Source organism: Rhinatrema bivittatum, chromosome 11 (assembly GCF_901001135.1).
Source record: "Rhinatrema bivittatum chromosome 11, aRhiBiv1.1, whole genome shotgun sequence".
Lineage (NCBI taxonomy): Eukaryota > Metazoa > Chordata > Amphibia > Gymnophiona > Rhinatrematidae > Rhinatrema > Rhinatrema bivittatum.
Genome location: NC_042625.1, coordinates 59,310,876 through 59,326,918, shown reverse-complemented (window position 1 = coordinate 59,326,918; position 16,043 = coordinate 59,310,876). Strand labels below are relative to the sequence as shown.

Here is a 16,043-nt window from a genome sequence, read left to right as displayed (position 1 = left end):
CTACTTGCTAACTTCATGGAATGCCCCCTAATCTTTCTATTATTCAAAAGTGTAAATAACCGAGTCACATCTACTCGTTCAAGACCTCTCATGATCTTAAAGACCTCTATCATATCCCCCCCTCAGTCGTCTCTTCTCCAAGCTGAACAGCCCTAACCTCTTCAGCCTTTCCTCATAGGGGAGCTGATCCATCCCCTTTATCATTTTGGTTGCCCTTCTCTGTACCTTCTCCATCGCAGCTATATCTTTTTTGATATGTGGCAACCAGAATTGTACACAGTATACAAGGTGCGGTCTCACCATGGAGCGATACAGAGGCATTATGACATTTTCCTTTCTATTAACCATTCCCTTCCTAATATTGTTTGCTTTTTTGACTGCTGCAGCACACTGAGCCGACGATTTTAAAGTATGATCCACTATGATGCCTAGATCTTTTTCCTGGGTGGTAGCTCCTAATATGGAGCTAACATCGTGTAACTACAGCAAGGGTTATTTTTCACTATATGCAACACCTTGCACTTGTCCACATTAAATTTCATCTGCCATTTGGATGCCCAATCTTCCAGTCTTGCAAGGTCCTTCTGTAATGTCACAATCCGCTTGTGATTTAAATACTCTGAATAATTTTGTATCATCCGCAAATTTGATAACCTCACTCGTCGTATTCCTTTCCAGATCACACACACTGAAGCAAAAAATTCATTTAGTCTTTCTGCAATGGCCTTATCTTCCCTAACAGCCCCTTTAACCCCTCTGTCATCTAATGGTCCAACTGACTCCCTCACAGGTTTCTTGCTTCAGATATAATTTTAAAAAGTTTTTTATTATGAGTTTTGCCTCTATGGCCAACTTCATTTCAAATTCTCTTTTTGCCTGTCTTATCAATGTTTTACACAACTTGACAATGCTTGTTTTATCCTATTTTCTTCAGATGGATCCTTCTTCCAATTTTTGAAGGATTTTTTGGCTAAAATAGCCTCTTTTACCTCACCTTTTAACCATGACTGTAATTGTTTTGCCTTTCACCTTTAATGCGTGGAATACATATGGACTGCACCTCTAGGATTGTATTTTCAATCCATGTCCATGCCTGTTGAACACTTAACCTTTGCAGCTGCACCTTTCAGTTTTTTTCTAACTATTTTCTTCATTTTATCAAAGTTTCCCTTTTGAAAGTTTAGTGTTAGAGCTGCAGATTTACTTATTGTCCCCTCCCAGTTATTAGTTTAAATTTGATCATGTTATTATCACTGTTGCCAAGTGGCCCCACCACTGTTAAGTCTCACCAAATCCTGTGTTCCACTAAGAATTAAATCTAAAATAGCTCCCTCTCTTGTTGGTTCCTGAACCAATTGCTCCATGAAGCAGTCATTTATTATATCCAGTCCTTATGTTACATTTACCCAGTCAATATTGGGGTAATTTAAATCTCAAACAAACACGTTGTAAGCAAAGGTTTTAACTTTGTGGGTCAAATTTCATTTAGCTTGTGTATAGGACCATAACACCCACGGTATACAAGCGAGTTAGCCTGTAGGGGTCATATTTAATCAGTCCAGTTATCGCAAAGTCCTCTTTATTAATGAATATAATTTCTTTTTTTGCAGATTTTTATTTATAAAAATGTGGAACAGTACTTCCCTTATTTTGATGGCGCTACGGAGATCCAATGACTTTAAGAAGGTCCAGTCCGATGTACATTTCGCAGGGCTGCTGCTTCAGGGACTGTAATGGACGTGATTCTCCTGAAATATTCACTGGGAAGTCTGTTTATCGTATCTACATTTTGGTCCTGATTACTTTTACTCTAAAAAAAAGTTTGAATTCAAAACGTTTCACACATCCCTAGGGTTTATTTCCTCTGGTCAGCATCTGAACGGAGAGACCACAAGATCAGTACTGTTTATATGTGAATTTGCCATGCTTCACCTGTATGTCAGTCTTATCTGATGAGATGGTACTCACATGAAGTGTATCCACTCAATCTCCCTATTAAGCCCATGCGGGGCCACTGTTTGTAATCGATAAATCCACCATTGTTCACTTTGGGAGAGGTGTTTGATCCTGTTTCATAGCGGTTAAAAATACAGGCTAACTCGCTTGTATACCGTGGGTGTTATGATGGTCCTATACACAAGCTAAATGAAATTTGACCCACAAAGTTAAAACCTTTGCTTACAAGTGTTTGTTTGAAATATATTGTTGTTCGTTGTACACTAGACTATTATCGTTATGGTTTTCACTAATATACAGTCTAATAAAATGGCACATCCCCAATGGGTCAATATCCTCAGTTTTCACAGGATCAACTGAGTGATGCTTTACAAAGTGAATCCCTATTTTCTAATGAACAAATAACTCCATCATCCTCCAGCTGGACTGAAATCACCATGTTACAAAAACATTTAATTCAAACAGAATTACACGGTGCAACCATGGTTGAATGTTTGAAACACCAACGTATACTGCGGGATCTAAGGAGGATAAAAGAACCAAAAATCTATACTGAATACCCTGAATTCTTAGAAAAATGGTCTTACATCCTTAACAAATGCTCGATGGACCTCATGCTGCTAATCGTGATCCAAACACGTATGATTGCACAAGAACTCCAGGAACAGTCCCAAGCCACGTTGGAGTCTTTAAAATAAGATGTGGCCCTTGAACTGTTTGATAACAGCCTTCAAGAATTTAAACAAGACATGGATAAATTCAAAGCGGAAATTAAAATCACCAAGGTGAATAAATTCTGGAGGGATGAAGGTGATATGGGACCCATATACCCATGGCTTAATCAGGATGTAAAACCAAAGCAAGTGACTTTCAATCTGTCAGATAACTCTTCAGGCAGTGATGAGGATACTCCTTTGGGGGTGGGGGGGGGGGGCGACTACTCCAAAAATCAGCTCAACATAGAGGGAAAGCAACCAGGGGAAGAAAACGAGGGACACACAACTACCAAAATACAGACTGGAGTCGACCCAGGACCAGATCACAATATCCAACCAGCAACTATCCCCCAATGTCCGGTCAGAAAGAATGGTCATGACATCGGTAGTAATTAACATATCAGGTTGCCCAATTTCTGCCCTTGAGGAAGCAGTGCTTAATAAGGGTCTTAATTTCGTTCCACTCAGAAACATGATCCCTTGAAGTTCCAATGTGACTTTCACAAATTCAGACAACTACAACGGAAAATATTTCTGTCCCATAGCCCATTTGAAACTTCAACTACTACATCCATCGTGAAACTCAAATCAAAATGGAATCCACCACCTCCCGGAGACGCAGCTATTAACACTTTTCAGGCTTGGTCATGCGTGAAGTTGAAAATATTGAAAAAACTCCATCTCACTCTTATTTCAACTTGACTCGTGAGGAACCGCAAGCATTACATCATTTGCAAGACAGGCGAGACATTGTAATTAAGCCTGCGGACAAGGGAGGTGCTGTAGTGATTATGAGCACAACATTTTATCTGCAGGAGGTACAACGCCAACGCACCAATTCAGCATTCTACTAGGAACTCAGCACGGACCCCGCAGACTACATTCTAGTCTAGGTCACACAAATTGTGGAACGAGGACATGATTTAGGATTCCTCACTAACAGTGACGCAATTTTCTCATTAACAAACATCCTAGAATCCCAGTGCTATACATCGTACCCAAAATCCACAAGAACCACCCCCCCAGGAAGACCCATTGTTTCCGCTAAGGAATCAGTACTTGAGCCCATTTCAATCTTTCTTGATAAAATTTTACATCCCTACGTCTCACAAGCACCATCCTACATCAAAGATACATCTAATTTGCTTCAGTTTCTGTCCACTGTCACTCTATCCAATGATAGCTTATTAGTCACCATGGACATTGAATCACTTTATACAGTCATCCCTCAGGAGGAACTGCTTACAGTCATAGCTACAGTATTAAAAAAAAAAAATCACCCACTAAACTTTTACCTAGACTTGAACATATTCTTATGTCAAGAATGCAAATCTATATGCATGCATTTTACTTTTGGCACCTGCCAAGCTTGCAGTAAAAGAAACCTTGTGAGAAATTCTAAATCTGGTAAGTCCCTTTGACTGTGATCAAATTTCCCAGGTATTGTGGTAAAGACCCCAATAAGGCCCTGTTTCACCTGAACCAGCTTCTTCAGGGGGAGCCCTCGGAGCAAAAGTGATCACACAGTACAGATGCAGTTTATGCAAAATTAGATGTGCAACATGAGAGCAAGAAATGCTAGCATGATGCATCATATAAAGGATAGGTAGGTATTCAGAGGTAAAGTTCACACCAGGTGAACTGGAATTCCTGAGAGAGTCAGAGACAAGTGCCCAATGGAATACAAGTCCACAAACATCACTGATCAAACTGCCCTTTTAAAATGGAGACGGGCAGAGTGTCTGTGAAGATACCAACACCAGTCACACAAAATGGCACCATTGTCTTAAATACCAAAATTTGAGAAATACACCAGTCTATGTAGAAAAGACAGCAAAGCTCTATAGGTTTCACGGATATGACCTTCCTCCCGCAGTCTCTATTGCAGGCAGGAACCAAAACGAGGCAACATGTACATACATCTGAAAAATTAAATCATTGGATGGTTGATGTTGCTTATATAAACAAAAATTGAATTATATAGTCATCTTTCTTGGCATCCCACATTTAGAGTTATAAAGGACTATCAATACATGGCCAGCTTAGAGAGGAAAGGGTTAAGAAATACTTCCAACTCTCCCAAAAAAACAAACAAATAAGATTGGATATATCTGTCAAAGTTGGTCTGGCAACAGGAACAGGATTCACTTTGATCTATACAGTTCACTTGTTTCAAAGCACTTCCTAGGCTAATTTTACTTTGAAAGTATATTTAACAAGATGCCACATTTGTGTTAAACTACTGATTATTTATTCTTTGATAGTGTTTACAGCATTGCTGATTTCAGTTCTAGAATTCCCTTGTGTCAGGAGATTCATTTAAAAAGTTAAAAGGCCAAAAAAATAAAATACAAAACAAGCTTAACATTAAAGCAGCAGAACTGCTAATGCACTTCACATTATCAGCTCACCTGCTCCCGGTTCTCCCTCTAAAGTTACTTCCCATTACCACTCATTTTAGATTATTTTACAAACCTCCTAAGTTAACTCTTCAGTTATGCTTTGGCAATAGTTGCAAAGTGATCTCAGTGAAGTCAGGTGGCAGGGACTTTTATCCCTCACTTCCCATCATATAAATTCATATTCTCAGTCCAAAGGCCTTGATGGGATTGTCCTCAGATCATAGCTCTGCCCCTTCAGCTATGTAACCCAAGGTCCTCACCTACAGGCTGATACAGTACAGTTCGCGGGCGAGCGCCTACTCTCCCAGCGTGTGCACAGGCCAGTGTCCTGTGCCCGCGATTCAGTAAACTAAAATATTTAAATTAGGGCCCGCGGTAAAAAGAGGCACTAGGGACACTAGCGCGTCTCTAGCGCCTCTTGACAGGAGTGGCGGCTGTCAGCGGGTTTGACAGCAGACGCTCAATTTTGCCAGAGTCTGTTCGAGCCCGCTGACAGCCATGGGTTCAGAAACTGGATGCTGGCAAAATTGAGCGTCCGGTTTTCAACCCGCGAGCTGCTTAAGTTTCTTCTTTTAATTTTTTACTTTTTTTTAAGCTTTTGGGACCTCTGACTTAATATCACCATGATATTAAGTTGGAGGGTGCACAGAAAAGCAATTTTTACTGCTTTTCTGTGCACTTCCCCGGCGCTGACAGAAATTAAACACCTACCTTTGGGTAGGCGCTAATTTCTTAAAGTAAAATGTGCGGCTTGGCTGCACATTTTACTTACTGTATCATGCGGGAATGACTAATAGGGCCAGCAACATGCATGTTGCGTGTGCTTTTAGTCTCGGGGGGGGGGGTTGGACGTGCGTTTTGAATGCAGCATTACCCCTTACTGAATAAGGGGTAAAGCTAGCATGTCGGAAAACGCGCGTCCAAATACCGGTTAACAGTGCGCTCCACTGAAGCACACTGTACTGTATCGGCCTGCTAGTTATATAGTGGTGGGTTTACGAAGTTTTTTTTTTTTTTTTTTTTATAAAAGGGTCAAAAAATGCTGGGTTTTAATATTACTTAAAGTTAGTGTGTTTACTAGCACTGCAGCCTCAAGATCAAGCCCCTGCCACATATTTCCTACCCCTAATCTGCATTTGTCTCCCTCCTGGATCTGTTTTTACAATGTTATCAGGCCAGGTTTGGTTTTCTGATTCCCAGCCTAATTTATTTATTTAGGTATATTTAGCTCAAGGTCCATTACATTCAGGTAGAGTAGGTGTTTTCCCTGTCCCCAGAGGGCTAATAATCCAAGGGATTTTTCCCCACAGACACAAAGAGCCAGATTTTTAAAAAGTATTTGACTAAAGCTGAGGTTTAGTCAAGTAAATGCACTTTACTGGAGTAAGTGTGCTTTTGAAAATTGCTATAATATGCCATTTAATTGTCCATGAGATTTTCTCAGAGACATGGCTTTTGAAAATTGCTCTGATAGTAGGTTACATTTGTGTGTCTAACTCTTTTGAAAATTATCCCCAAGGTGTGAGAAAACCTTTAGTAAATATGCCCCTAAGTTTGTACCAGAGGCAATGGAGCGTCACAAAGAGTGGTTAAAGGCCCATTGCTTTATCTACCAGGCTACGCCTCCACTCAAAACAAATTGGAGAAAATTCTTATTCACCAAGGGGTCCATTTTAAAAAAAGGTATGAGCATGTCCATGTGCGCACAGTTCCCCGGCACGTGCACATGGACACACCTATTTTATAACATGGTGCATGCTGTTTTAATGTCCAGAAGTCTGAGGCTTGAACAAAAATATTAAGCGTCTCTTTTTCTAAGGACCTGGGCAGAGAACTTATAAGAGAGAAACAAATGAATACGATATTGCAACCTGTGTTCATAGGTTTATAAAACTGGCATTGCTGCTAAAACCCATTTTCTCCTATTATTGGTACATTTGGCGATCCTGCATTAAAAGATCTTTTGGTTTGGGATAATATTATTTAAGACTTCCAGAGATGTAGCTGTGGTAGCAGGAGTGACTCTGAGGCTAGTGGCATCTTCTAGACTAATGCCTCAATAAAAGTTTTTAAATAGATCTGGTCAGATTGTAAGACGAACCAGTACCAGGCATCTCCCGAGAACACTTATATTGACTAATAAACATACATTATACTTTTTACTGAGTCTTAAGTGTTCTTGTGTCCCTGGCCATAAGCATAGAGTATGTTTTAACATTTTGTGTTATAAAATACATTTCCCGCTTGCACATGCACACACCCATATGTGTGGGAGGGTGGCCTGCTCTGCGTGTGTGTGTGGGGGGGGATTTTACAATACACGTGGTGACGCGAGTAGGGTTTCCACAGTTCCCTCCCAGTCCGTTCCAATAGAGGCGCTGTCCCGGCCCGCCCCTTTCAGCAGGTCTGGCACTTGTGCACTTATTGAGGGTTACTCGCGTGGCCAGCCCGGTTCTAAAATGTGTGCGGCACGCGCGAGGCCCAGCCACATGCGTATCCCCCCGATTTTTTATGCCGGCGTGCCTTTTAAAATTTGGGCGTAAATGCACAATTAAGTTCTAGCATTCATTGCTGGAGGATGTGGTAAAGGCATTTATTGCAACTGCAGAATAAAGATGACCAAATATTGCTCATATAAGGAAAAACCCAAGACTGGATCAAAAGCCCAGAATAACCTGCAGCTGTATTAACAAAAGCCCTGTTTCTAATGTATGTGTCCTATAAGTAATGCCCCTAGCCTCCAATGATTGTGCAGCCAAAAGGAGAAATAATATAATTAGCTATCTGCCATATAATTTACGTTCTGGCACTGAATCAACATTCCTGAAAGCTTTCACAGCTCCTAATTCAATCTTCTGAATAGTGTCATCACCATGGGTGGGTCTGGCTGGCCTGACACTTACTCACTTTGGATTCAAGCCCACCCAATCAGTGTTGGCTAGTGGCCTGAGAGGCCCTGCCATATGGAAGCCATCAACCTCATCTCATGGTGTGTCTAGAAGAGGAGGTACTGATTCAAGCCACCATGGTCTACAACTATATCTGGGAACTTTGACTTCCAGTCACCCTGAGATTACCATGGATTAGTGAGTTGGCAGAGTTTTTCCAAGATAAAATAGGATTCCATTATTTGAAAATTTGTTACAGTCTCTTTGCAATCTGGATCTGTTCTGGATATTTTGAAAAGAGCAGTTATTAAGCCAGTGATAAAAGATCCATCTCTTCAGATAATTACTCAAAGTATCATTCAATTTCTAATTTATGTACATTGCAAAAAAAAAAAAAAAAAGTGTGTTAAGACAAATGGATATTTTATTTTAGATACATATCAGGGTAGACATTCAGCTGCTGAGCAGCTAGTTAAGTTAGCCATATATGTGTTTCTGGCTAATTTAACCGGAATATTCAGCGGTGCAGCCATGCCTCTGAATATACCGATAAATTAGCGTCAACAGGATAAGTGGTATCTGGCTAACTTTAGACCTGCCCTATGGTGTGTCTAGAGTTACACAATATACCCGTATTTCCTCATTAAATCTACTAAATACTTTATTACAATATTCATTAAAAAAAAAAAACACATTACACACCCTAAATTACCATTCACCCTAACATTCATTCCTCTAAACATAATACACACTAAAACCTCCCCTTAACATATACATAGTATGCATTACATACTATTATTTATAATGTAAACATTCCCACCCAATCACATATTTTCAGTTCCATTTAATCATTTGTGTTGGCTTATTTATCACAAAAAATTTCACAAATATTGAGTTATTTCAATACAGATTTCAGCTTATTCATCACAAAATATTCTCCCAATTCTCCCTTTGTTTGATGTTCTCTCAGTTATTCTCCCTCTTTCGATTATTATCCCGTCCTCCCTCTTTCAATTACTGTCCCGACAGGAAGCTCCTGTTTCACCTTTCGGTTTCTTCAGGGGATTAGCCTTATAATCGTTCAAAACTCCGTCTCTTGGAGAACATTCAGCAATTCTGTATTACCAATCACCTTATGCATAAAACTTTTTATTGCCGATCCTGTTATATTCAAAGACACTTTAAATAAAATTCAACCCTTTAGCATAAATTCCAATTTTACCTTCACTACATACCACTATAAATTAACACATGGCACTGTACACCACATATTACCCAATTCTTTTAAACAATTTAACTTCTAAAAAAAAAAAAAAAATAATCCCCACACTCACCTTTCTTCCAGTTGCTAGACCAGTTCTTTTTATTCAATCTTCACTTTTCTCATTATTTCAAACTTACATACTAAACTTCTGCGTCTTCTCCACGATATTATTTCAAAAGAAAAATACAATAGAAAAACACAAACTACTGCACCATACCAGATCCCAAAAATGCCCAAATCTCACAACTCTAGAGTTAGCCAATTAAGTTAACTGGCAAATCTCATAGCACAACATTGGCTTCCAATAAAATATCGCATAGACTACAAAAGTACTAACAAACAATTCTACACAAACTAATCATAGGACATCAAACTAACTGGTTAAGTAAAACAAATGAACTCCATGCCCCAAAATGAGACCTCCACTCAAACAAAGGTCTCCTGAAAATTCCACCCGCCCGAACCACACAACCCGTGAAAGAGCTATATACATCGGAAGTCCAACTATGGAACTCCCTTCCAAATCAAAATAAGAACACATCCCAACCTAAAAACCTTCAAGAAAGATCTGAAAACCTGGCTATTCATCAAGGTCTACTTAAATATACACAGACAACCACACATCTAAACACCTACCTAGCTCACCCAAAAGAAGCATAATATCTCCATGAGAACTAATAAATATATATATATATATATATATATATATATATATATATATATATATATATACACACACACACACACACACACATATACATACATATATATACACACACACAAAACTTTTTTTTTTTAATTAACTTGAGAAACTGATAGAATTTATATAACAAAATGTATATCCAACCATATAATTACTGTAATTGTACCCTATTCATATTATAGTTAAGTTACTTCTGTAACCCTATCCTGTAACCCAATCGGACATCTTTACTCCAAACATATTGTATTTGTTAACCCGCTAACATCGATAATTGTAAACCGTTATGATGGCGAAACTGAATGACCGTATATAAAACTCCGCTCCTCCCTGGAATGTCCCTGATTTACCCGGCTAAATTTAGACAGATAAGACTTAAATATACAGCTAAGCCATTTAGATGGATAACTTATCCATCTAAATGGCTTTTTAGTATGTACCCCATGATATCTTGCATAATGACCAATTTGGATTTTGGAAAGGGAGAGGTAGAGACTTTTTAATATCCCTGTTAGATGACAGTCTATGTAATTTGGAATATAAGTGGTATTTTAGTCCAGTTAATGATAAATTAGCATTTGACACTTTTGCATGCTAAATTGAGAAGATTTGTTAGATATTGTGTTAGAGGATCAGTATTGAAGTTTGTTTTTTTTGGGTTTTTTTTTGTTTTACACACATGGGAGATCTCAGCAGGTTTGTTTTAAAACTGATTGTTCTAGGTGTTATTCTAATAATTGGGTAGTCCCTCAGGGGTCTGCCTTATCAATACTTTAACATTTTTGCAGCCACTAGTTTTCAAATTATCTACCTAGAATTTATGCTGCTGATGTGCAATTTGATTTGCCAAGCTATATGGCTGGGGAACCCCCGCTGAACGACCTCCTGCAGTCGATCTCCTGCCGGCGCCATTTTCCGTACGGAAAACGATTCGCGGCAGGAGATCGTTTTCCGGACCCCCGCTGGACCCCCAGGGACTTTTGGCCAGCTTGGGGGGGCATCCTGACCCCCACAAGACTTGCCAAAAGTCCAGCGGGGGTCCGGAACGACCTCCTGCAGTTGAATCGTGTTGGTCTATGGCCGCCGCCATTTTGCGCCGCCATTTTGAAAAATGGCACCGGCTGAAGACAACACAATTCAATTGCAGGAGGCCGTTCCGGACCGCCGCTGGACCCCCAGGTAATTTAAGGCATTTGGGGGGGTTTTAGGGGGTTTTAGTGTGCCGGCTCACGATTTTCACGATACTTCAAACACCCAAATGGCAACAATACGATTCCCTCCCCCTCCCAGCCGAAATCGATCGTTAAGACGATAGAGGACACGATTCACATCTCTAGAAGCAATACCTTCCCTTGCCTGAATTTAGATTAGTCATTCAATCCATAGTCTGTGCATAATTGGATTATTGTAATTCATTATATGGAGGATTACCTAAATTCCTTATGCATATTTTATAGTTTACTCAGAAAGCTGCGGTCAGATTAATTTTTTTTACTTAAATATGGTGATAGTATTTCTCCTTTAGTAAAATTGCACTGGTTCCCAATAAAGCAGAGGGTAAAGTTTAAGTTATGTCTTTGGTACATAAATCTTTGTATGCCGATTCCTTCTGCTTAAAGAAACATAATCCTATATATACCTGCTCACCCACTGTGTTCTGTTTCTCAGCATATGTTAATAGTGCCATCTCATACATCTGTTAGGTTAACTGGCACTCGCTCTAAAGTCTTGGGTCCTGAATTGTAGCATACTAAACATGAAGTTCAGTCAGTGATTACTGATTATATGATGTTCCAAAAGGCATTGAAAACCTATTTGTTCTCTGAAGCTTTTAATTAACGTTTGTTATTCTTTGTTTTATCTGATTATGTATTTTCTCCTCTGTTTTATTGTGTATTTTGGTTGTAATTTGCATTGATGCTCTGCAAATTGCGAACTATAAATCTATGAAACAAGTGGGACTGAGAGGATGAGTATGTGAGAGAGAGAATGAATGTGGGAATGAGAACCTGTATATTAACAACTCTGCTTCTAGTGTATGTGTCCTATAAGTAATGCCCCTGGGCTTCAGTGATTTTACAAACTATCTGTGGCTGCATATGTGAGAGCCTGTATGAGAGAGAGAGAGAAAACATGTGGGAGTCAGATCTTGTGTGTGAGAAGGAGAGCGCATGTGAGAATGAGAGTCCAGTGGGGGGATCTCCCGCTCTCGGGCCATCGGCTGCCACTAATAAATGGTGCTGATGGCCTTTGCCCTTACCATGTGACAGGGTATCCGTGCCATTGGGCGGCCCCTGTCACATGGTAGGAACACTGGATGGCTGGCGCTGGACCCCCCAGGGACTTTTGGCCAGCTTGGGGGGGTCCTCCTGACCCCCACAAGACTTGCCAAAGGCTAGCAGCTGCCAGTACTGAAAATGGCGCCAGCCTTTGCCCTCACTATGTCACAGGGGCCAACCATCAGCCCCTATGACATAGTGAGGGCAAAGGTAGCGCCAGCACCATTTTGAATACTGGCAATATGGCCTGAGTGCAGGAGGTTGCTCCCAGACCCCCGCTGGACTTTTGGCAAGTCTTGTGGGGGTCAGGAGGCCCCCCCAAGCTGGCCAAAAGTCCCTGGGGGTCCAGCGGGAGTCCGGGAGCGATCTCCTGCACTCAGGCTGTATTGCCAGTATTCAAAATGGTGCCAGCGCTACCTTTGCCTTGTCACATGGTAAGGGCAAAGGGCCATTGGCGCCATTTTTATTAACGCAGCCGATGGCCTGAGAGCGGGAGATCGCTCCCCGCGCTCCCACTGGACCGCCAGGTAATGTTATAACCTTTTTTGGGGTTCGGGAGGGTTTTTGATTATCGGATCAGGCGCAGCCGATAATCAAAACTCAAATCGGGCTGGGCGATAAATTTTAAGATTTGGATCAGAACTGATCAGATTCCGATTCACATCTCTATTATTTACACTTTCGAATAATAGAAGGACTAGGGGGCATTCCATGAATTTAGCATTTAAGACTAATCGGAGAAAATTTTCATTCAACGCACAATAAAGCACTGGAATTTTTTGCCAGAGGATGTGATTAGTGCAGCTGGGTTCAAAAAAAGTTTGGATAAGTTCTTGGAGGAGAAGTCCATTAATGGCTATTAATCAAGTTTACTTAGGGAATAGCCACTGCTATTAATTGCATCAATAGCATGGGATCTTCTTAGTGTTTGGGTAATTGCCAGGTTCTTGTGGCCTGGTTTGGCCTCTGTTGGAAACAGGATGCTGGGCTTGATGGACCCTTGGTCTGACCCAGCATGGCAATTTCTTTATGTTCTTAACATCTCTTCCCCCTGGACACAAACACTTAAGTTATACATGCCTAGCAGAACATTACACTTATCAAAAACCAAAATTACTCAATATCTCTTCACCACGCCACACCCATCTCGACTGCACTAGAGACTGGAACTTCTTATTGCTGGTCCGATATTGTGGAATTCCCTACCTCTTCAATTCCATAAAATCAGTAACCCAAAAGGAATTCAAGAGAGCCCTAAAGACTTTTTTCAATCAAACCTTTAAAGATTTAATACCATCTAACTCTGGCAGTTAACCAGTTATATCCTTGTTTAATAAGTGTGTGCGATTTTTGCCTTATGTTATTGTTGAAATATGTATGTGTTTTTATTGTTGTATAATTTTATTTGATGTATTATGGGTTTTATGAATGTAGCTTGTAATCCACACTGAACAAATATTAGGAAGTTGCAGAACAAAAGATTTTTAAATAAGTAATAAATTCCATGAGGGCTTAGGCACTATGATGGATGGAGATTAGATTATCTCCTGTCAAGATTTGCCAAGCAGCAACATGGTGTTCTTTAAACACCTTTTCAAAATATTACTGATTGGATGTCTGGGTTCAGGAGGAGTTTACCTGCTCCATAGAAGGTAAAGACCTATCAGTCCTGGAAGATAAAGTCTACTCCAGTCCCTATTCATAGAAGACTACATTGATCTCTGTTTTCTTACATGAAGAATTGGATCTGATGTTGCTGTTAAGTGTTTACTTTTTATATGATAGTTATATATTTATAAAATGTAATAAATATAAAATTAAAGCATTTTCAATGCTATGTGCTTGAAATAATGGAGTTAAAATATCTTAAAGTGTCACTCATGATGCATGAAGGCGGTTGCAGACTACAATTAGTAGGGCTTAGACCTGTATGCCTACTGCCCACAGATGTTAGCCTCAACCAAAAATCAATTCTGGCTACTCCAGTGCTTTTGAATAAGACTGCAAGGAGCCTGCCTGCCTTCAGTCTCTCTCTGCTCCAGCTCCTCCCTTCACAAACTGGAAATCTTCTTGTCTTGAAGTGAAGTAGGGGAGGAGGTAAAGTTGGAGTGGACTGAGAAAGCATTCATAATGCTTGATCCCTCAAAGATCTCTTAAATCCATAATCAATTCATAGACGAGTTAGTTATAATTCCTGGATGGCATAATGTCCCTGGAGGAGAAGTATTTCATCATTATACAAAGGTTCTTGCATCTGCATAGGTGGCCAATCATACACCATTTACAAAAGATCAGTATGTCTTTTGGAAGTCTGCAACTGCTGGTGTCCCATAGCTGGCACAAGAGCCATTAATTTCAGCCTTGAAGACTGACACTACTGCTGACAAAATTTCAATATCTGCTAATTCAACCCCTTTTTGTATCTCTTACCAAGTGTCCAAAATATGTGCACATATTTTGTGTAGTTAACAGCATGATAAACTGCAGACGTTGAAGACATTTTTAGCATACAGAAGCTCATATACTTGGAAAGATGACAAGGACTGTCTCAAGAAGATATAAAAAGCACAGTTGTACTATTTCAACTTAAAACTTGTACCAAGCATAAACATTTTTATTTTTATATAGTTTAAACACAAATATGAATGGTTTTCAATTTTAAAAAAACGACTTTTTTGCAGAGTCAGGAGGTGTGAATCTTTATGCAAGATTATATAAAATTTGCAACATAATTCAGAATTTTTAAAAAAAAGACTGCCATAAAAAATGCTAATTTTTGCCACAAAATCTTGAAATGTCTGCCTCAAGAAGCTGGGGGCTCTGCCTATGAATTCAGTCCAACAAACTCCTGCAGCCAGAGAGGAATAGCAGAGTTAGTTAAGGAGGCACATGGGCAATCCATGACCAGAAAAGACAGTTCCATAGTTGTACCTGGGAGCTGCCAGTTCATAGAAACCTGCAGTTTATTAGCCACCTGTACAGCGTATACAGGTTGCATCTATCTAGCACTAGATCAGCAGGAAAAGCTATGCATTCCTGCATTACGTTGTGGCTGATCTTACAAATAGACTTGCACTTTTTCCTCCCCCCCGCCTCCTAATAAAGTACTGCCTATGAGGGGTCCAAGCACTTAAGAATCATGCAATATCAAAATAGTACAGAGAACCTCCAAAAGCTTTTCAGATCAAAGGATTTTCTCTTCTGCCTCAGAGAACTTAAAAGGGAAAGTCTCCTTTCAGTTATACACACACCAGGAGGACCTTCCACCTCGATAGCTGGCAGCTTCCACTTTCTTGTCTGAAATCCGGCTCTGTCTTTCTTCACCTACCTCACAGACCCAGCGTCCAACCTCTAACCCTGTGCTGAGATTTGCTCTGCTACACCTAAGGAATCTCAGTTTATAGAGCATGAAAACTCCTGTGTGGAAAAGGAAACAGGCTGCTTCTGCTCAAATAAAACGGAAAATGCCTCTTACTTCTCTCCTGCTTTTGAAGCTCAGTTCCTGCCCAGCCATCTCGTGCTAGCTCCTTCTCTTTCTGTCCCTTTTTTCTTTTGCACTCAGTTGCTGTATAACCCCACCTCTAGCAGTGCCTTTTCTATCTGGAGTTACTAAGTACTAATTAATCAGCAGGAGCCCTTTGCTAGCCTCACCGCTTGTGTTACTCTGAATGAATTAGGGTTAATTGACACTGCCTGCGAACCACCACCACCTGAGCAACTTCCCTGCTAAAACAAAAATACAAAAACCTATGGGCCAGATGTAGTCAGTATTTTTTCCATCGACATAAAATGGGGAAATCCCTTTAATACAAGAGGCCCTTAAGATTGCTTTTTTATT

At 40.1% G+C, this 16,043-nt stretch overlaps 1 protein-coding gene across 1 annotated transcript in view; it reads right to left on the bottom strand.

The window, feature by feature from the left end:
- The window catches only part of NOS1 (nitric oxide synthase 1), a 364,505-nt gene extending 348,733 nt beyond the window's left edge, over positions 1–15,772 (bottom strand). The window contains 1 exon segment of the mRNA XM_029571229.1: positions 15,681–15,772. The gene's annotated coding sequence lies outside the window, so the exon portion shown is untranslated.
- Between the last annotated feature and the right edge of the window lie 271 nt (positions 15,773–16,043).